This window comes from Miniopterus natalensis, chromosome X, assembly GCF_054644295.1.
Source record: "Miniopterus natalensis isolate mMinNat1 chromosome X, mMinNat1.hap1, whole genome shotgun sequence".
Lineage (NCBI taxonomy): Eukaryota > Metazoa > Chordata > Mammalia > Chiroptera > Miniopteridae > Miniopterus > Miniopterus natalensis.
In genome coordinates, this window is record NC_142103.1 from 55,996,765 (window position 1) to 56,018,225 (window position 21,461).

At 44.8% G+C, this 21,461-nt stretch overlaps 1 long non-coding RNA gene and 1 pseudogene across 1 annotated transcript in view; both read right to left on the reverse strand.

Annotated features, from left to right (window-relative positions):
- Positions 1-12,954: 12,954 nt before the first annotated feature.
- The window catches only part of LOC148090500 (uncharacterized), a 65,495-nt gene continuing 56,988 nt past the window's right edge, over positions 12,955-21,461 (reverse strand). Inside the window, exon 3 of the long non-coding RNA XR_015716544.1 lies at positions 12,955-13,483. This is a non-coding gene — a long non-coding RNA (uncharacterized LOC148090500). The remainder of the gene's footprint in view (positions 13,484-21,461) is intronic.
- LOC107540791 (uncharacterized) lies at positions 16,770-21,251 on the reverse strand (annotated as a pseudogene).

A 21,461-nucleotide genomic window follows, 5' to 3' on the forward strand; every position in this document is an offset into this window, starting at 1 on the left:
TATGGGGCACAACTCAGCAGCCGCACTTGAAACCCAAGCGGCAGAGATGCGATTTAATGTAGCAGGACTAGGCGACAAGGAGCCCTCCACTCTGTTCCTCACTTTTGGTACAACCCAACCCTGTCCAGGGTTCTCAAATCTGACCCTAACATTTCCCAAGCCCTCTGGGCCCAGAGCCGTCTGCTCACTACCTGTCAGATGCAGACTGACACCCAGACCCAACACTACACTTCATCTCCTGAAAGGAACACCTCTGCTGTTGATTTGACTTCGGGCTTCCGTCACCCACCTAAACCCCTCTTGGCTTTGATGCACCATGTGGCCTTACTTGCCTCCCACTTTGTACAAGCCTTTGGATTCTGTGGCCTGGCAGCAGAAGATACTTTCCTCTGCCATCCCCGGAATCATAGGGTAGTCTCGTATGCCTCCCCATTTACATCCCTGTTCCTGCTGCTTGGGGGAACCTCGTTTTCTCCGGCTGACCTTGGGCAAGTCCTTCCTCCTCTTTGGGCTGGGCACTTCCAGAAGTGATTGCCAGGGTTTTCAGTAAGGAGGGCTCAGAATCTGTTGAAAAGTGTTCAATATGCCTCCCCTTACTGTCAGCCATGACTGGGAATGAGTAAACTTGTGCATCTCAAGAGGGGCCCCATCACCCTCTTGAACAAGCAGGTGAACAGTTAGAGCACAGGGGGCAGTTATGTCGACCAAGGGGTCAGATAGGTCAGCAGTAGGGAAAGAAGTGGGTCATCAGCTTTCCATCTTTGTTTCTGAAATATGACTGAGCCCAAGTTCTGAGCTCTCCTCCTTTGCCTCCACCCTCACCCGCACCCTTAACTACATCATGTCACAATGCTTGCACCCAAGGGAATGGCCCAGGTAGGTTAGGATAGTGGACTGTTTCTTGGGAGAGGGTATGGGGTCAGACAAATCTCCCTGCTCTTATGGTGAACAGATGACCATTGGAGTGTGTGCGTGAGCAAGAGATCAAGCATGTTTGTTTGCTTGTTTGTTTGTTTGTTTGATTTTGCCCCATCTACACTCATTCTCTCTGGTGCTCTATCCCAGTAAATCCTGGGCAACCTTAGGAAGATGGCAACTTTTGTCCTCAGCTCTGCCAAACATTGCACAGCCTTCAGTGTTATACAGGGGCTTTACACTTGTTTCAGTCCCCAGTCGTCCAAAACAAAGTGAGTGGTGTGAGTTCTATTCTGAGGTTACATCACCAGCAAGGGACAGAGCCAGGATCTGGTCCCTGGTCGATTCAAGGCAAGGGTCCTTCTATTACACCAGTTCAGCCTAAGTGCCACTGTCCCCAACGAAGAGCCATGAAGTCCTGATCACAGCTCATCCTGTGCAGTCTCACACCCAACAAAGCTAAAACATTAAGGGGGTCAGAGTTCCTAGGTGACATGATTGCCTGGAGACAGTTGTGACCACTCACTGTCCAATCTCATCCCACACCACGCACCACTGGGGAATTATTTCTACTAATAAATTAATGGTGGTAACCCAATGGGGAGAAAAACAACGATATCAGCTGTACCCTTCACCCGTTGCTCCATGTGGTCCCCTGAGGCAATTCTACAGACCTCCGGGGTGCTCCTGAGCACGGTCTGAAAACCACTGGTCTCATGCAAAAGATGGAGTCTAATGGTGGACCTTTTAGGCACAGAACAATGAGTGAGTGGACGTCCTAGGGGTTCCCGTCAAATCACATTAATCTTCTGTTTTCTTACTGTATGGGGAAAGCTGCATCTCACTGGGACCCTCAGTGTGGGGCCCTCAGCTCCTCAGGGCGGGCAGGTCAATCTTTCAGCCTTCCCAAAGGAGCGCATGCTCTTGAGGACCACTCCCACAAAAAGCTGACCCATCCTCCCTGCACTGATTATGAAGAGGGACTTGGTTTTTCTGTGACTGCAGTGTGAGGAAATGGACTGAGATCTCGCCAGAAGAGGACAGTGTGGGCTCTGTTTGTATCCATGACCCCGCCAGTCAATTTTGTTCATCACTGCCCATCTTCAGACACTCTTGATCTCAATCACAGACAAAAGACAGTTAGGCAGAGGAACTCCACCCACAGAACACCTACTCACTTGTGGGTTTTAAAATGTGTGCTAAAACACAGTGGAAGAGGGGTTGGAGGGAAGTGGCTTGATTTGAGAGATGTTTTCCATAGGGTAGATAGGATGGCACTGGATTAGGTTGGAGGTGGGCCTGGGGAGGAGGGACAAAGGGGGGCCCAAGATGACACCCAGATTTCCGCTTGAGTGACCTGTGGCCTGTGGTTACCATGCACCAAGATATGGATCGCAGGTGGAGAAGCAAGATTCAGTGGGATGCTGAAGATGTGAGGTCTGGACTTGGACTCTGCTAAAATTCATAGAGCTGGTGGGTTGGTGAGAAACTACCTAAATATGCTCACAATGCCAAAGGAAATCAACATAATTCTACCCCACTGGGAGAGTGGATACATATTGTTTTCTTTCCTTCCTTCTTTCTTTCTTTCTTTCTTTCTTTCTTTCTTTCTTTCTTTCTTTCTTTCTTTCTTTCTTTCTTTCTTTCTTTCTTTTCTTTCTTTTTTACATGCATGATAACACACATAATAAGTGTGTTATGTTCTGGAGGTACAGTGTGAAGTTGGGGTTCGAAACTGGTGGTTCTTAATCACTTTGGGTATGAGACATTGATGTGAACAAAGGCGATTGCCTCAGGCCCTGATTGGCCACTGGAGAGCCAACAAGACCTGTCTTTCAGGGACATGCATAAACCATTCGTGGCACACGCCATGGAGCATGGTTTGGGAAGCTTTGGCCTTGGGTTACTTACTCATCAATGTTCTCTGGAGGTGATGAGGAGAATGTAAACGATCTCCTCCCAGAGGCAGTAGCTAGACTTGGAAATCATAATCCTATGTTCTCTACTTGCCATGAGAACTAAATGGTACAAAGCATGTAGAGGAGTGTCAGGCAAAACCTGGCCCCCAGTAATGGTGACTTCATATTTCTTTAGAGGGCAGGAACCATGAAATTTTGGGTGGCATTTGTAACTCTACCAGGTATATTATCACCAGTGAGCAATTGATAACGCATAGTAATAACAGTTGGCATTTATTTCATGTGGACTACAAGCAGCTCTGGTTTTCCTGCAGCTGACTGAATGAGTAATCGGTTGGACTTACACTTTCTTTTTTTAAATTTTATTTTTGTTTAAAATATTACAGATGTCCCTTTTTCTCCCCAATGACCCGTTCCACCCCATCCCATCCCTCTCCCCAGTCCCTCTCCCCACCATTGTCCGTGTCCTTGGGTTGTGCATATATGCATATAAATTCTTTAGTTACTCTCTACCCCTCTACCCACCCGCCTTCCTCCATCCCTCTGACATTCGTCAGTCTCATCTATGGAAGCATAGATGGGACTTATGCTTTCTAATATCTCCCGGTGATGTAGAACTTACCTCATTCATCTCCACAACATACCTGAGGGATTGATGTTGTTACCCTTTGTGGGGGCGGGGGATGAGTCCAAGGACTTACAGGAACAATAGCTTCTATCTCACAGAAGGACTGTGAGGATTAAATGCTGCTTCCATGGAGCAGCAGGTGTTGAACCAGGCCCAGAGCCGACACATTGGTCAAGATCTCAGGTTAGCATCTGGGAGCAAATCACTGCATCATCTCAAAGTCTTGTTTTCCACATTTGAAAATTGAGGTAAGTATTCCCAAACTCGCATGGTTGTGGTGAAGGCTAAATTAAGCAGCCAGTATGTACACCCCAAATGAAAAGCGGCCCTATGTGAAGACACAAGAAATAAAATGAAAAGGCAAGTGAGAGGCTGGGAGCAAACATGCTCTTCAATTATAAGAGACCAGAGGATCATATTTACAATATACAGAGAACTTTGATGAACCGACCAAAAAGACACACACCAAATAAACAAAAATAGAAAAGTTAGCAAAAAAATTTGAACAAGCTGTTTACAGGAATGCAAATGGCCAATACAAAAACAATAGGAGCTCAACACCACAAGCCATAAAGGAAATAAAATAACAATGATGCTACATTTTTCAAACTGCAGATTGACAAACATTTTCATAATTAATGATACCAAATGGGTATCATACACTGTTGTTGTCAGGGCAAATTGGTGTAGATTCTTCAGAGAGCCATTTAGCAGGGATTAATCAACTTTGATATATTTACCCTACTGTGCATCTCCAAATTCTCCTTCGTCCTCCTGCCACAGACCAGAGCTAGAAGCACGTTGGGACAACTGATGCCGCCTAGTCCAGGTCCCTGGGGCTCATGGTGTTCAGATATCATGACCTTAAGATCCATGGCACTGCTCTAGAAAACCTAGTTTGAGCCCTCGACACACCCTTGGGCATCCTCAAGGTCTTTGGGAGGGGTCCCCGATGCTCAGGGCTGAGCCTGAGCCTTGCCTGACTGGGCACTGAAGAATTACAGCCAAAGGTCTCAGGGTCTCTGTGAGACACAGGTTTCTAGATCTGTGCTCCTGTCGACTGGCCTGCCTTGGCTTTCACTAACACATGGAATAGAAACCTGGAGTTTGATTATGCATCCCCGGCAAAGCTGGGGCTCTGCTCACTGCAAATTCAGGGACAGATTCAGGGATTTGGCAGAGCCTTCCTGTCTACAAACTGAGTTTCTGGATTTGAGGATGGGGCTCGTGAGGAGAAAGTACAATGGATGATTATCTGGGTTTGAATTTCATTAGAGCTTGAAGTAAACAATGCACAAATCAGTCTTTCCTTAAGCCTTTAGGCTTATAGATTTATAAATAGAGTGAAATCGGGAGCCATCACTTTCAGTTAGTCATTTAAGCATCTGTGTTAAAGTGGAGTTGCTGGGTTGGAAGCCTGATTAGAGTGGGTTTAAGGCAGAGTAGGGGAGAGGAAAAGAAAGCAATGGTATTAGTCAATGAGGCATCTCAGTACTTGAAGGAGGGTCGGAAAATGTATCAACTGCTTGAACAGTGTCGCCATCTACAGGATGGGGTGGTGGAAATCTGGGCCAGGGAGGCAAGGATGAGTTTCAAGGAGGGGACATGCCCTTAGTCTCTTTACACCCAACAGAATGAAGAGCTCTGCTGGCCTCTAACAATAAGTCCTTTCAGACAGGACAGTCACATCGCACCTCACAGGTGCTAATGGATTTACCTCACTCAGCTCCACAGCATACCTGAGGGATTGAGAAGCACTGATGTTGTTACCCTTTTGGGGGGATGAGTCCAGGGACTCACAGGAATAATGGCTTGAACAGAATACATGAACTTCACTGGCATCTTGCTGCTGCTGAGTCCCAACCCGGTGAATCCGATTTCCCTCCAGAGTCACAGGCCTTTAGCTACAGGAGGGCTGGGATCTAGGTCTCTAGAGTTCACTGTTGTATCCCCAGTGCCTAGAACTGAGCCTGGTGTACAAACGCATGTACACTAAACACTTGATGAAAGAAGGAATGAATGTCAGTGTTGGCCAGGATGATTTTTCTCCATTTTCCAGGACAACAGAGGCTCAGCTGAAGACACTGTACCCTTCATGTATTTTGTCAGCACCACGGAGAACTCATCCAAAGGCACAGGCTTACCCAGGGAGTCTGCTGGTGCCCAAGAGTCTTGAAGGAGCCCATTCCTGAGAGCCCTGGCATTTCTCACCAAGTCCTTTAGATGACAGCTTGGAGTCAGCCTCTGCTTCTCTCACTGCTCACAGCCAAGCCAACAAGCCTCGCCTTCCATTTCTGCCCAGAGAGCCTCTAAGCCAGGCCTGACATCCCCAGGGTTCCCAAGGGCCTGGTTGTCATTCTGTTTTGCCTTTGTAGGAGAAGATGCCAGACACTTGGTAGCTGAGATGACAGTGCCACAGATGACCCCCTCCACCTCCTTCCCACCCCTGCCCCAGGCCTTCACCCCGTTATTGACTGTGTCCATGGGTTATGAATATATCCATATAACTTCTTTGTTTAATCTCTTCCCACCCTCCACCTCTCTTCCCTCTTTCCTCTGAAATATGATTGTCTGTTGCATGCGTCAATGTCCCTGGATCTATTGACTTCATAAGATCTGTCGTTCATTAGCTTCTTCTTAAAGAAGACCCTTCAACATTTCTCGTAGTACTGGTCTGGTAGTGACGAACTCCTTTAGCTTTACCTTATCTGTGAAGCTCTTTATCTGACCTTCAGTTCTTAATGATAGCTTTGCTGGGTAGAGCGATCTTGGCTGTAGGTCCGTCACTTTGAATATTTCTTGCCTCTCCCTTCTGGCCTGCAAAGTTTCTGTTGAGAAATCAGCTGACACTCGTATGGGTGCTCCCTTGTAGGTAACTAACTGCTTTTCTCTTGCTGCTTTTAAGATTCTCTCTTTGTCTTTTAATTATGATGTGTCTTGTTGTGGGCCTCTTTGGGTTCCTCTTGTTTGGGACTCTCTGTGCTTCCTGGACTTGTAAGTCTATTTCTTTCCCCAGGTAGGGGAAGTTTTCTGTAATTATATTTTCAAATAGGTTTTTTATTTCTTTTTTTAAAACATATCTTTATTGATTTCAGAGAGAGTAAGGGAGAGGCAGAGAGAGAGAGAGAGAAACATCAAAGATGAGGGAGTCACTGATCGGCTGCCTCCTGCATGCCCCCAACCAGGGATTGAGCCCTCAAGCCCAGCATGTGCCCTGACCAGGAATTGAACCCCGATCGCCTGGATCCTAGGTCGACACTCAACTGCTGAGCCAAGCCCGGCAGGGCAGTTTTTAATTTCTCACTCTCTTTCTTCTCCTTCTTTAACCCCAATAATATGAATGTTGAGCCGCTTGAAGCTGCCCCAGAGGCTCCTTATACTATCTTCATATTTCTGGATTCTTTTTTCTTTTTGCTCTTCTTGTTGGGTGTTGTTCCAAATTGCTGATTTAATTCTCAGCGTCCTCTGCTCTACTGTTGATTCCTTGTACATTATTCTTCATTTCAGTTCATGTAGCCTTCATTTTAAATTGGTACTTTATTATGTCATCGATGGTCTCACTTGTTTTAGTAATACTCTTACTAACATGCTTGAGCATCCTTATAACCAAAATTCTGAACTCTGTATCTAGTAGCTTGCTTGGTCTATTTCATTTAGCTCCTTTTCTAGAGATTTCTTCTGTTCTTTCCTTTGTGACATGTTTGTTTGCCTCCACATTTTGTCTGCTTCCAGGTGTTTCTTTCCATGTATTAGGTAGAGCTGTTATGTCTCCTGGAATTTGTACAGTAGGTGTCTTGTAGGGTCCAGTGGCTCAGCCTCCCCAGTCACCTTAGCTGGGCCTTCTAGGTGCTCCCCTGTGTGGGCCATGTGGTCTGACCTGTTGTAGTTGAGCCTTGGTTGCTGTTGGAGTCACTGGGAAGAATTGATCCCTAGGCCAATGGGTTGTGAGGACCAGCTGCAACTACAGCCAAAGAGCTGCTGTGCTGGAGACACCTCTATGGAGCAGGATTTACTTCAGTGGAGCTTTGGTGTTCACCAAGTGTGCCCCTTGAGTGTGTCACTCGTGGATGTGGTAGGGTTGTAATCCAGAGTGGTCGAGTCTCACCACCAGGTGCACTGTCTCTGGGGCCTCGGAGGAGGTGCAAAGTCAGCCCCTGCCAGTGCCTTGCCCAGGGCCAGCCAGCATGAGCTACACAGCAAACCAGAGTTGGCTGCTACTTGTGCTGTGCTTAGCGTTGTCCAGAAGAGGCCAAGCTATGAGCCAATGCAGGCTGCCACTAGTGCCAGGCCTGGGGCCACTTATCAAACTGTATGGGGCTCGCTGCTGCTTGTTTGAGAGATTTTAGTAAAGTCCTAAGCATGAGGCTCGAGAGGCCACTTGCATAGAAAAGCCACTGGAAATGGCTTGGATGAGTTTGCAGGTAGGGAGGGGTGGGGTCTCCAGGAGTCACCTGGGCAAGGTGAAAGGTGTGAGTCAGGTGCTGGAGATTCAAATTTGGCACCTGCCTGCCAGCTGTGTGCTGGGAGGGCTCGCCAAAGGAGCCATGGCCTCTGCCAGCTCTTCTGTCTGGGAGAAAGCTGCCCCTCCACCTCTCGCCCCGATTTCAGGCAGGTTAGTTCCTCCCCAAGTGTCCCAGATTCCTTTCAAGCTGCTGCCTGGTGCTGAGGATCAGAGGGAGCATGCCTGAGTGAGTCCGTGCTCCAGTCCTTTAAGAGGAGCTGCCTGGGACACCACTTCCCCCTACCCCCCCACCCCGTCCTCGACAGTCCTGTCTGGTTTTCACAGCCTGAAGTTGTGGGGACTTCTCTTCCCAGCCTTGGAGCCCTGGCCTGGGGGCCCGATGTGGGGCTGAGAACCCTCACTCCTCCGGGAAACCTCCACCACTGAGATATTCCTCCCAGGTGTAAACCGAGGCACTGGGTGTGGGCCAGCACCCACGTCTCCGAGATTCAGCCCCGATCTGCCCGCATCTCTGCCCCTCCTACTGGTCTTTTTGCTCCTTCAGTTCCCTCCTTGTAGGGCTTATCTTCAGCCAGATTTCAGGAGGTTCTGAGTGATGGTTGTTCTGTATTTTAGTTATAATTTTCATGTGGTTGTGGGAGGCAGCGCGTATAGCTGTTACCTACGCTGCCATTTTGTTTCTCTTCCCGGAATAAGACTATGTTTGATGGAGACTGATCGCTCTATTGGTTTTAAACATTTCAAAAATGTGGCTGTTAGGCACTGACTGAGTGACAGCCCTTGGGACAGGGTATGAGGGTACCAATTGGTGAGTAGAAGCACGGAGAGATTGGGTCAGAGGGAGAGATGTTGCAGAACCTGAGGCTTTTAGAAGCTTTAGAGCCACTAAGTTATAAGCTGACTACAACGACCCTCACCCCACTTTTGGAAAGAGTCTCTCCAGCACCCGGCCTCATCTATCACCTCAGGTTGTTTATCTCACTTTTTTTTTTTTTAATATATCTTTATTGATTTCAGAGACAGGAAAGGAGAGGGAGAGAAAGAGACAGAAACATCAATGATGAGAGAGTCATTAATCGGGCCCACAACAGGGACATGTGCCCTGACTGGGAATCGAACCCTGATCACCTGGATCCTAGGTCGATGCTCAACCGCTGAGCCACGCCCGGCCAGACTTCTCTCACATTTTGACACCATGTCCTTTAGTAAGCTGCCCTTGCTATGTATTGCATTGCAATAGCAGCAGGGGGAGAGCTGAGTCTGGTGAGTGCTTCCCAGAAGTGAGGGAAAGCCTGGGCTTTTCTGGGACTGTTCTGATCCTGGCTAAAATTATGCCAGGGAAGTCCAGCCCCCTGCAGTCTGTGCCTTCATGACTTAATGAGACCGTTTGGTTCCTCAGAAACTCCCCAACCCACCAGGCCCCTGAACTTGCCTCTGAGCCACACCAAGGAAACGTGGGGTGCAGGGCCTATGAGAGTCCCTCCTTTTGTTTTTATTTTTTAATTGAATTTATTGGGGTGACATTGGCTCACAAAATCAGAGAGGTTTCAAGTGTACAACTCAACAAAACATCATCTGCACACTGCATCATGTGCGCATCACCCCAAGCAAAGTCTCTTTCCCTCCCCATTTATCCCCTCTCTGTCCACTTCCACCTAGCCCCCCCCCCCTTTCCCTCTGGCTATCACCACACTGTTGTCTGTGTCTATGTGTTATATATATGTGTGTGTGAGAGTGTGTGTGTAGGTTTGCTTAATCCTTTCACCTTCTTTCATCCAACCCCCCAACCACTCCCTCCCTTCTAACAGCTGTCAGTTTGTTCCATGTATCCGTGCCTCTGTTTCTATTTTGTTCATAAGTTTATTTTGTTCATTAGATTCCACATATAAGTGAGATCATATGGTATTTGCCTTTCTCTGACTGGCTTATTTCACTTAGCATAATAATCTCCAGGTCCATCCATGCTGCTGCAAAGGGTAAAAGTTCCATCTTTTTTATAGCTGCATAGTATTCCATTGTGTAAATGTGCCACAGCTTTTTTATCCACTCATCTACTGATGGACTGTTTCCAGATCTTGGCTATTGTAAATAACGCAGCTATGAACATAAGGGTGCATATACCTTTTCTGATTGGTGTTTGGGGATTCTTAGGATATAATCCCAGAAGTGAGATTGCTGGGTCAGAAGGCAATTCCATTTTTAATATCTTGAGGAAACTCCATACTGTTTTCCACAGTGGCCGCAGCAGTCTGCTCCTTCTCTTCTGTTTCCACTGTTAGGATAGTATAATATTTCAAACCTGCCCGAAAACAGAGAGAATAACACAGCAGCCACCACTCCTGTTTAATAATACTTTGCCATAAGTGCTTCTGATCTCTCTTGACTTTTGAATTAAATATCATGGACATATAAAGCATCCCCAGCCCATACTCACTCACCCCCTCCCTAAAGTAGGTCCCCCTCCTTGGTGTCTGAAAAATCCTAGGTCTCCGTGTAGCTTCAGAGCCATTCCCCTTCCTACAAGGGTGACCCCACATCACTTTAGAAATGGTCGCCTGATGTCTCCTGGTGAACACGGGGGATTCTACAACCCTGAGTCCCAAACCAGGGAGGAAAAGCAAGAACTCCTCAGCAGCTTTTACAGATAACCCAGGACCCAGCTCTCCATAAACTTGTTCTCTGGAGGTGAGCTCTTCATCTGTTTTTCCAAGAGAGGCCAGAAACACTATCCTGGGTCCCAGCCCTGCTCAAGTGATAAGAATGTTCCATTCACACAGGGGGCTGCTCCCTTGCTAGCTGCTGTCACACCCTATGGGCCCAATGGCCAAGTATGGCTGGCGGGGATGGGGAAGAAGGCAGGCCAGGCAGACCCGAGTCTTGGTGAGACCCATCCAATGGGTTTACTGGAAGCTGGCTGGGATCACCAGACCACACAGCACTGTCCAAGGCGACCCATTAACTGTTAGCTCCACCAAGGCAACTGATACCCGCAATGGCTCACTATACTGAGGTGGGCACAGAGAGCAAGTGTGGTAGACCGCCTTCCAAAATAGCTTCTAAGATCCCTGCATCCTGGCAGTCATGCCCCTGTATAATCCCTTCTTTTTGCGTGTGGGCCTTGCTTCTAACTGATAGCATTTGGCAAAAGTGATGGCAGTCATTTCTGAAGTTAGGCTATACCAAGACTGTGACTTTCATCTTACTGGCTTTCATTCTCTCTCTCTCTCTCTCTCTCTCTCTCTCTCTCTCTCTCTCTCTCTCTCTCTCTCTCTCGCTCTTCTTGCATTCTTGCTCTGATGGAGAGAGCCATATGGTAAGGAGCTGACGGCAGTCTCTGGCCAACAGCCAGAGAGGATCTGAGGGTCTCAGTCTAGTGACCCATGAGGAACAGGAATCTGCCAATAGCCACGAGTGAGCTTGGAAACGGATCTTTTATCAGTTGAGCCTTCACATGAGACCACAATCTTAACGGCAATCTTGTGAGAGGTGGGAAGTAGAGGGTCCAGTTAAGTCATGCCCAGGTCCCTGATCCACAACCCCCTGAGATAATAACTGTGTATCAGTTTAAGCCACCATCTTTGGGGGGTAATTTGTTGTGCAGCAGTCAATAATAATGAAGACACTAGGAATCTCTGGAGGCTGGAGGGCAGGAGACAGAGGCCTGACTCAGGCTGGGAGGACTTTTCAGGGGCCAGAGTGGCATAGGGTGTGCCCATCTTGGTCTGACCTGGGGTCTAGTTCCAGCTTTGTCACTAATCATCTGTGTCACCCTGGGCTAATCACTTGAACACTCTGGTTCAGTTTGCTCTTCTGTAACATTTGACTGATACTCAACATGCAGGACAATTGAAACGATAACCATCAATTTATTTGTAACTCCCATGACAGAATGTCTGAAACATACAAGGCCCTCAGTAAATGGCAGTCATGCGTTTTAGTATATATTTTTTTATCTGGGACCCTGTATCCACCTTGTAGGAGCTCCCCAGTGATCCAGGAGCATTCCAGTACTCAAATAAAGCAAGCAAGGAAACAAGAAAACAGGCAACAATATCTTCCCTATCCTGTTGCGCAAAACATTTGTTCTCCAGGAAGGGAGACATATCAGAGGAGATATTTTTCTAAAAAATTATTGTGTGAAAGAGGCAGGCCCAGATGGATGCAGTTCAGAGTCCATATTCCTTACACAGAGGAGCATATTTCCCCTCCCTACTTCCTCACTCCTTCCCTCCATGGTTGCTTCCTTCTATCTCCCTCTCTTTCTCCCTCTCCCCTTCCCTGCCTCTCTCTCTCAGTTGCCTGTTTCCAAGATACTATCCCCACACTTCTGCCTCTTTTCACTCATTTCACGCCTACTAAATACCCAACACTTCCTTATGTCTTCCTTGTTTTAGTCTAGATAAACTCATATCAATGCTCTAATTATACACTGGCCTCTAACTCCCCCAGATCACAGAGGACAGTCCCTGGTCACTGGCTTCTGGAGCACAGCTCAAGAGGGTATGACCCTGATCTCTTGATTATTCCCTATTAGGAGACCCAGTTCATATGGTATAGAAACCTACACAGGGACAGAAGCCCAGGACACATCCCAGACCAAGAATGGAGGCTTTTTCTGGATCACACAGATCCAAAATGAGATGATTCTGTGAGAGCCCCTTTCTATCCAAGATCTCGTCTCTCTTCCCTCAGACCTTCCACCTGAACATCTGGACTTTGTTCCTCTCCTACAGCCTCGCCTCTCTCCACAGCTTGTCTAAAATTTGCTTTCAGTCCCAAAAAGGAACTTTCAATTGTGCTCTATCTCAGGGCCTTTGCACTTACAGCTCTCCTCTGACACCAGTATTTCCCTATTTGGCCTCTCACTTGTCCTCCTGGTCTCTGATGTTCCTAGCCCCATAAGGAACCCTTCTTTGTTGCCAGCTCACCCGAGTCCTTGGTCACCTGTCCTCTCTGCTGTGCACACAAACATATGGGATACTTTTCCCATCAAAGCATTTCACACACTGAACTGTCACCTCTGGTGGGTTAATTTGCATCACCATTTCACCCAGACTCTCATCTCCAGGGCAGAAGCTGTGCCTTGTTGGTCTTGGGCAACCAATACTTGACACAGGGCTTTTACAGACAGCACAGACCCAATAAATATTTATTGGGAAAAAATGAATCAATGAACATGTTTTCATTAAGAATTTATCGTGCGTATTTGCTCTGATCTGGGACAATGGTGAACAGCATTGTGTTGTTGTTGTTTTTTAATTTCCTCAGCATGGAATCCAGAGCCTCCCACCCAACAGGAGCTGGATGTTTCCGAAGTCCGGGTTGAGAGCAGTCTTCCTGAAGGTGCCAAAGGTTTTTTCTGCATTTCTAATCTGGCCAAATGTAGGTAGGGTCAGGGGCTTGAGACTGCATGCAATAGAGATGGAAGTAGCTGCCACCACTGCTGACAGATCTCAGGCCCAAGGGTCACGGTTCTGTGACCTTCTCGGTCCCACTTTCACTTCAGGACAGTGCTTGGAGGGAGACCTTTGGCTGTGATGGTGCCGTTCTCCAACTGGTCTGGTGAGAAAACAGGGGGCATAACTTGGCAAACAACACTAGAAACTTAAGTGGTAATGGTGAGATTTAATTGAGCTGGACTTGGCCATGAGAAGATTTCACTTTTATTCCTCACCATCCACCCCCACACACATGCACACAGCCCAAGCCCACAACTCCCCTCCCCCATTCACTACTCACCAGAGGCTGACTTACACACACACACACACACACACACACACACACAGCACCACATTATACCCTTACAGGAATACTACTGCTGTTGATTTGGATCCTGGCTATCCCAATCTACCTCAGGCCCTCCTTGCCATGATGACCCATTTGAAACCATCCATCTCCCTCTTTGCCCAGGCCCTTTGTTTTCAGACCTTCTCAGCTCCAGGGGAAGACATGTTTCATCTGTCACTACCAATCACTGTCCTCACTCACCATCTGAGCACAAATACCACTATTCTCATTCTCTCAGCCTGGGGGAACCATCAGCTCTCTGTTCAAGCTTCCTTCTTCTTTTCAGGCCTCAGCTTCCCCTTATATAACATGAAGTCTTGAACAGCTTGGCTCTCATGGCCATTTAGGGGATTGGTACACTCACAGCTACCTGTTGTGCCAGCCAGAAAGACTTTATATAGGGACCCTGTGGGCATTGTTGCACTGGGGTCTGTTTTCTATGTGGCTCCTCATTGGCTGTTTTCTCTAAGACACTGACTGACACTCAGTTTTCTCATCTCACCTAAAGCTCTCAACTCTGCAGCCCAGAGCTGTGGGGTAAATCGCATCTTCTAGCCCAGGTGCCTGGAGGTGAAGGCAGATGTCCTTGCCCTAAGTCACATCAAAATATTCCAGAGGCTTTAGATAACACCCTGGCTATATCCTGCTACACCCTAGAAGTCTAGAACTTGGGAGGGTTACTCAGGATTCAATCTGTCCCCTGAATGAACTTCAGGATTCTTAATAACTGAGTTAATGTGCTCTGGGTCACACTGGGCCACAGTTATCTAATCCTGTTTTGCCTCCTGTGTCTGACTTTGATTTCCACTAATGCACAGAACAGAAAGCTGGATCTGGTTACCTGCAGTTGCCAAATTCACCTTATTCTGTTGGACTTCTTTGGGTACTTATCTTGGCTAACTTCTTTACTTATTCGTTTAAGGATTTCCTTCCATGGAAACCTTTATTGATCCCCAGTTCATCACCTAACAGTGAGTATCCAGTCTGAGCTCCCTCAGAGCCCCGAAGTCTCTTTCCATTGTGCTCTGTTGTAATTGTTCTCTTCCTTGTCCCTGTCCTCCATGACCTGAAACAGTGTCTGAGTTACATTCAGCTTTGTACCCTCTGGGCCTCACCTGTGAAAGGATCCAAGAGAAGACCAGTCATGGATATGGATCTTCCCTTTTTACATAAGAGAATTTTTTGCCAATACCGCCCCATATTTCGATGATCAAATTTGAAGAATTTAAAAATGTTGATAATGCCAAATGTGGAGGGTGAAGAAAAGTGAATGCCATCCTATGCTATGCCTAGAAGTATAAATTCATGCTATGTTTTTTGGGGGGTGGGGAGGATTCATCTATCAATGTGTATCAATACCTAAACATACTTCTTTTTCTTATTGAAGTACAATTCAAATACAATAAAAGTCACCCTTTTAAAATGTACTATTCAGTGTGGTTTTTAGTGTTTATTCACAGACTTCTGAAACCATTGCCAATCAATTTTGGAACAGTTTCATCATCCCCAGAAGAAACCTTGCATTCATTAGAAGTCATACTCCATTGTCCTCAGTCTCTTAGGAAACCATTCATTTACGTTTGTCATATGAATTTGCCTATTCTGGACATTTCATGTAAATGGATTTATACAAATGTGGTCTTTGTGATGGTTTATTTCACTTAACATAATGTTTAGAAGGTTTACCCATGTAGCATCTTTCTGTACATCATTCTTTTTTGGCTGAATAGTATTCCATTGTAAGGATATAGCACTAATATTTATCTGTTAATCAGGTGATAAACATTTGGGGTTTTTCTACTTTTGGGCTTTTATGAATATTGCTACAATGAACGACCTTATAAAAGATTGTATGTGGACCTATGCTTTCATTTCCTCGGGGCATATACCTAAGAGTGCATTTACTGCATCATACAATTTATGTTTAACTGTTTGAGAAATCACCATACTGTTTTCCACAGGGTTTGCACCATTTGACATTCTCATCAGCAATGTAAGAGAGTTCTAATTTCTCCACATTCTCTCCAGTTGTTGTTATAGGATGCCGTTTTTGTTTTTTTAATCCTCACCTGGGAATGAGTTTTTATTGATTTTAGAGAGGGAGAGGGAGAAAGGGAGGGGAGGAGGGAGGCAGGGAGGGAGAGAGGGAGGGAGAGAGAGAGATCAATGTGAGGGAGAAGCATCGATCGGTTGCTTCCTCTAGGGGCCCTGACCAGGGACTGAACCCACAACCTAGGTATGCACCCTAACAGGGAATCAAACCTCCAAACTTTTGATGCATGGGACAATGCTCCAACCAACTGGGCATTGTCTATCTTTTTATTACAGCCATCTGGGATGTGAAATGCCATCCCATTGTAGTTTTGATTTGTATTTCCTTAATGACTAAGCATCTTTTCATGTACTTATTGGCCATGGAAATATTGTCTTTGGAGAAATATCTACTCAGGTCTCTGCCCATACATTTTATTTTAGCTGTTTTTCTAGATTTATTTGTTTCCATATCTGACATAATGGACACTGAATTACAAATAAAAAGAGAGACAGAGTAATAAAAAAATCTATTAGCGGTTACTTATGTTATACCTACATGTCAAAATTTGTGTATTCATAGATACACATTCAAGCTTGGGTGCCATGTTAGCCAATATTGTATATGTTTTTAACTTTTAATTTTATAATTGAGACAATTGAGACACAACATTAAGTTTAAGGTGTGCATTGTATTGACTTGATACATATGTACTGAGAAATGATTACTACTGTAGCATTAGCTACATCCTTCACCTCGCCATTACCATTTCCTTGCTTTTCTTTTCTTTTCTTTTTTTTTTTTTTTGCATCTTCATAGGGTCTCAAATTGTTTATTTTGGAAATAAAAACATGGGGAGGGACTGACAGCACATTTTATTGCAAAATATGAAGTAGCAATGATTCAACCATGTGAGTTTCTGCTTTATAATGCTAGCCAGAGCACAAAATGACTAGATATCCTCACAAACAGCAAGCTAAAAAAAAAAAAAACACACCAAAAAAAAAACATGAAGAAAATGCCACATTAAAATCTCTTTCTCTTGATAATTTCTGGCTTCCAGCTGACTGGATGAGTTTCTTCTGTTGCTGTATCATCCTCTCTGTACAGTTTAATGGTTTTATCAGTTTCAGCCATTAGTAACCGACTTTCAGACTGATCAAAAGCACAAGCAAATATCCCTGATTCATTGTCCAAAGACCCAGGCTGCACAGCTGCATGAACTCTCTGGAAATTGTAGCCAGTTCTCCAGTCCCAAAGATGCATGGTTCCATTGTCAGCTCCAGATATGAACACTCCATCAGAATTTACTGTCAATGTATTAATAATAGTATTATGTCCAGAAAAATTTTGAATGAAACTTCCATCAGGGAATTCCCACTTTTTTATGTTATCTTGCCCTAGGAAATGTATCTATGAAAATTCTGCTACCTAAGATGTCTGAGATTTTACTGCCTATGATTTCTTCTGGGACTTTTAGGCTTCATGACTTACATTTAAGTCTTTTTTCCATTTTGAGTTTTTTCTTTTGTATGGTGTAAGTTGGTGGTCATGTTTCCTTTTTCTGTTTGTTTGTTTCTTTGTTTTTTTGCACGTATCTGTCCAATTTTCCCAGCACCATTTATTGAAGAGACTGACTTTACTTCATTGTATGCCTTTGCCTCCTTTGTCAAAATTAATTGACTGTAATGGTGTGGGTCAACTGCTGGGGTCTGTTCTGTTCCACCGATCTATATGCCTGTTCTTCTACCAGTACCAGACTGTTTTTGGACAATGGTGGGGAGAAGGACTGGGGAGGGGGAAGGGATGGGGTGGAACAGGTCATTGGGGAGAAAAAGGGACATCTGTAATATTTTAAACAAAAATAAAATTAAAAAAAATAAATTAAATAAAATAAAATCACCTGTGTATCCACTGAAATGTATATATACATATATATCTTTATTGATTTCAGAGAGAGGAAGGGAGAGGGAGAGAGACAGAAACATCAATGATGAGAGGGTCGTTGATCTGCTGTCTCCTGCACACCCCCGACTGGGGATCGAGCCGGCAACCCGGGCATGTGCCCTGGCTGGGGATCAAACCGTGATCTCCTGGATCCTAGGTTGATGCTCAAACACTGAGCCATGCCCTGCAGGGCATTTGATTATAATGGCTTTGTAGTATAGTTTAATATCCAGTATTTCATCCCTCCAACTTTGTTCTTCTATCTTAAGATTGCTGTGGGTATTCTGGGTCCTCTGTGGTTCCATACAAATTTTTGGAATATTTGTTCTAGATCTGTGACATATGCCAACGGTATTTTAATAAGAATTGCATTGAACCTATAGATTCCTTTGTGTAGTATGTGCATTTTAATGATACTATTTTTTCCAATCCATGAACACTGTATATGCTTCCACTTGTTTGTACCTTCCTCTATTTTTTCAATGTCCTATAGTTTTCCTAGTACAGGTCTTTTACCTACTTGGTTAAGTTTATGTGTAGGTATCTTAATTTTTTTGTTGTTGCAAAGGTAAAAGGGATAATTTTTTAATTTCTCTTTCTGGGAGTTTATTACTGGTGTATAAAAATGCCATTGATTTCTGGATGTTAGTTTTGTATCCTGCTACTTTGCTGAATTCATTTATTAGGTCTAGTAGTAGTTTGGTGAAGTATTTCGGCTTTTCTATGTACAATATCATGTCCTCTGCGAATATTGACAGTTTTACTTCCTCCTTTCCAATTTGGATACCTTTTATGTTTTTTTCCTGTCTGATCACTGTGTCAAGGACTTCCAGTACTATGTTGAATAAGGATGGTGTAAGTGGATACCCCTGTCTTGTTCCTTTTCTTAAGGGAAACACTTTTAGTTTTTTGTCCATTGAGTATGATGCTGGGTATAGCTCTGTGTCTTGGCTGCAATCCTCCTATCCTCCCTGCATCCTTTGTGGGCGAGCAGGTGGCACCGGGTCTGTGGGCTTTGGATTTAGGGCTATCTTTGCTGGCTGGTTTTTATCAGGCAGCTAGGCTAGGCCTGAGCCTCCATGTTCTGTTTGGTTGTGAGCACCCTGGTCACCTTCAGGGTGCAGCCTTGGCCTCCCTGATGCCTGTCCCAAGGTTCTCTCCAGGCCACCTGAGCACAGAGTCCTGCCCTACTGGATGAGAGAGTCATTGTTCAGCTGCCTCCTGCATGCCCCCCACTGGGGATTGAGCCTGAAACCTGGGCATGTGCCCTGATTGGGAATTGAACAGGGGTCTCCTGGATCACAGGTGGATGCTCAACCACTGAACCATGCCAGCCAGGCTATTTATTTATTTTTTTAATTTATCTTTATTGTTGAAAGTATTACAGATGCCCCCACCCCCATTGCCCCTTTCTACCCTGTTCCTCCCCCCAGGCCTTCACCACATTATTGTCTGTGTCCATGGGTTATACATATATGCATATAAGTTCTTTGGTTAATCTCTCCCCACCCACCCCCGCCTTCCTTCTGAGATTCATCAGTCTGTTCCATGCTTCTATGTCTCTGGATCTATCTTGTTTGTAAATTTATTTTGTTCCTTATATTCCACATATAAATGAGATCATGTGATATTTGTCTCTGACTGGCTTATTTCACTTAGCATAATACTCTCCAGGTCGCTTCATGCTGTCTCAAAGGGTAAGAGATCTTTCTTTTTTATAGCTGCATAGTATTCCATGGTGTAAACATACCACAGCTTTTTTTTATCCACTCATCTACTGATGTGCTCTTTAGAGTGAGAGAGAGAAACATTGACTTGCTGTTCCACTTATTTATGCATTTATTGGTTGATTCTTGTATGTGCCCTGACCCAGAGCAACACTCTAACCACCTTTAAGTGGCGCTGGGGATCAGTAAGACCAGGTTCTTGTCTCCCGGAGAAAGATTTCAACACAAGAGCCAGGAATTACAGCAAGCGGCAAAGCTTTATTCAAGTGAAAGTACATCCAAGGGACTCTCAGATGGGCAACTCCAGTGTTCAAGTGCCCCGAATGGGTCTAGGTCCTGGCTTTTGTCTTATTCTTGCCCCTTCTAATGCTTTGTCCTAATCTCCCTGAACCATTTGTCCTTTAGCTGGTGGGCTCCCTAGATTTTTGTAGGTCTACTTAACTGGTAGAATTCTTAGAATTTTGTGGGTCTTCAGGTGTCTTATAAGATTTTGTCCTTTTGGTGCTGGGAGTCATTTTTACTGCATTTCTTTGTCCCTCTTTTTGTCTAACTGATGGCTGTTTTAGTTTTCTGTTCTTCCTTCCCCTTGTTTATTTAAGAAAGGTTTCTTGCTATCTGTCAGGGCAGAGGGTAGGTTTGTTGGAATCATTGGCAAAGATAAATTTTACAAGTAGTTTAAACAACAAGGACCAAATAGTAGTATCCCTAATATGATGAAGAGAGGGATTATAAGGGGTCCAAGGAGAGACCATAACGAATGTTTCCAGTTCCAAGTAAGTGAGGTCGCCATACCAAGCAAAAGTTGGATTTCTCTGAGGCCTTTTAACCAGGTTGCTTGATTTGAAAATTTCATGTACTCTTGCTTCTACTTTAGCAGAGTTAATTGATATAAGCGCAGCATGCAGTATTTTGAATAGTGCAAACAACTCCTCCTGCAGCTGAGAGTCGAGGGCCATACAATTGTCTAAAATTATATTGGCTAATGAATTGTTGTAGTTCATGGAGGACTCCCCCTGTTTCATTTGAGAGCTTTTCTAGTTCATTTGTGAGATTAGAAAGGATGTATTCATGTTCTATGTACCCTGCCCAAGGGAGGAGGAAACTAAAGGCTTTTCTTCCCCAAGTTAAGATGTTATCTAAGAGTCTTCTTTTATGCCAGGAAAGTGTTGAAGTGTAGCTGTAGATGGACAGGCTAGAGTTAAATATCCTAAGATACACATTCCATAAACAAGATAGGGATTTAGGCATGAGGTAGCCATGTATCCAGTGGGGGTGGTGTGTATGGGACCTGTTGTTTTATTCATGGAGCATTCACATATGTAAACCATTCCCTCGGGAGCACAGGTTGTGTTGGATGTGCTAGTCAAAATCATAGGAATAATGGAATTACATGAGGAAATATTTGCTGGCCACCATATAGAATAATAAAAAGTTCTAAGTTTACATAGGGAGGTCATAGTTTTGTCACAAACAGGAATCTCCTTTCCCTAGTGAGCAGGCTTATATTTAGATGTAGTGGTGTATAAGCTGACAGATAGAGAGGTAGTTATATTAACTAGAGTGAAAAGGGTAGCATATGTGCTGGGTTTAGAGATGTATGTTAGCTCTGAGTGCCAGGTTTCATTATTGAATCTATTTCTGGCCTAGCCAAATATTGTGAGGGGCCTGTAGCTTGTGGGTGTTTATGACAGACCCAACAATTAGTGACATTCCCCAGCGCTACAGCCTTGGTAATCTTAATTATTGATTTTCAGCTCCATGGTTGTGGTTCTGGGTTAAGAATGGTGTCTGTCATGCCTAATCTTGAAGGAATTTGTGAATCCAGGAGTAAGAATAAAAGGATATATTATTCATTGTATATGATTGTAGAAAAGGTTTTAGTAAACCTCAAGTGGAGTGCCAGGTGTAGCACAGGTAAATAAGCAAGCAAGAAGAGTTATATAAAGGACCACTTATCCAATAAAGAGTAATTCTGAGAAAGGTTTCCACAGGGAAGAGGGAGGAATTTTAAGGCAGCAGAAGAATAGTAAGCCAATCCAAAAAG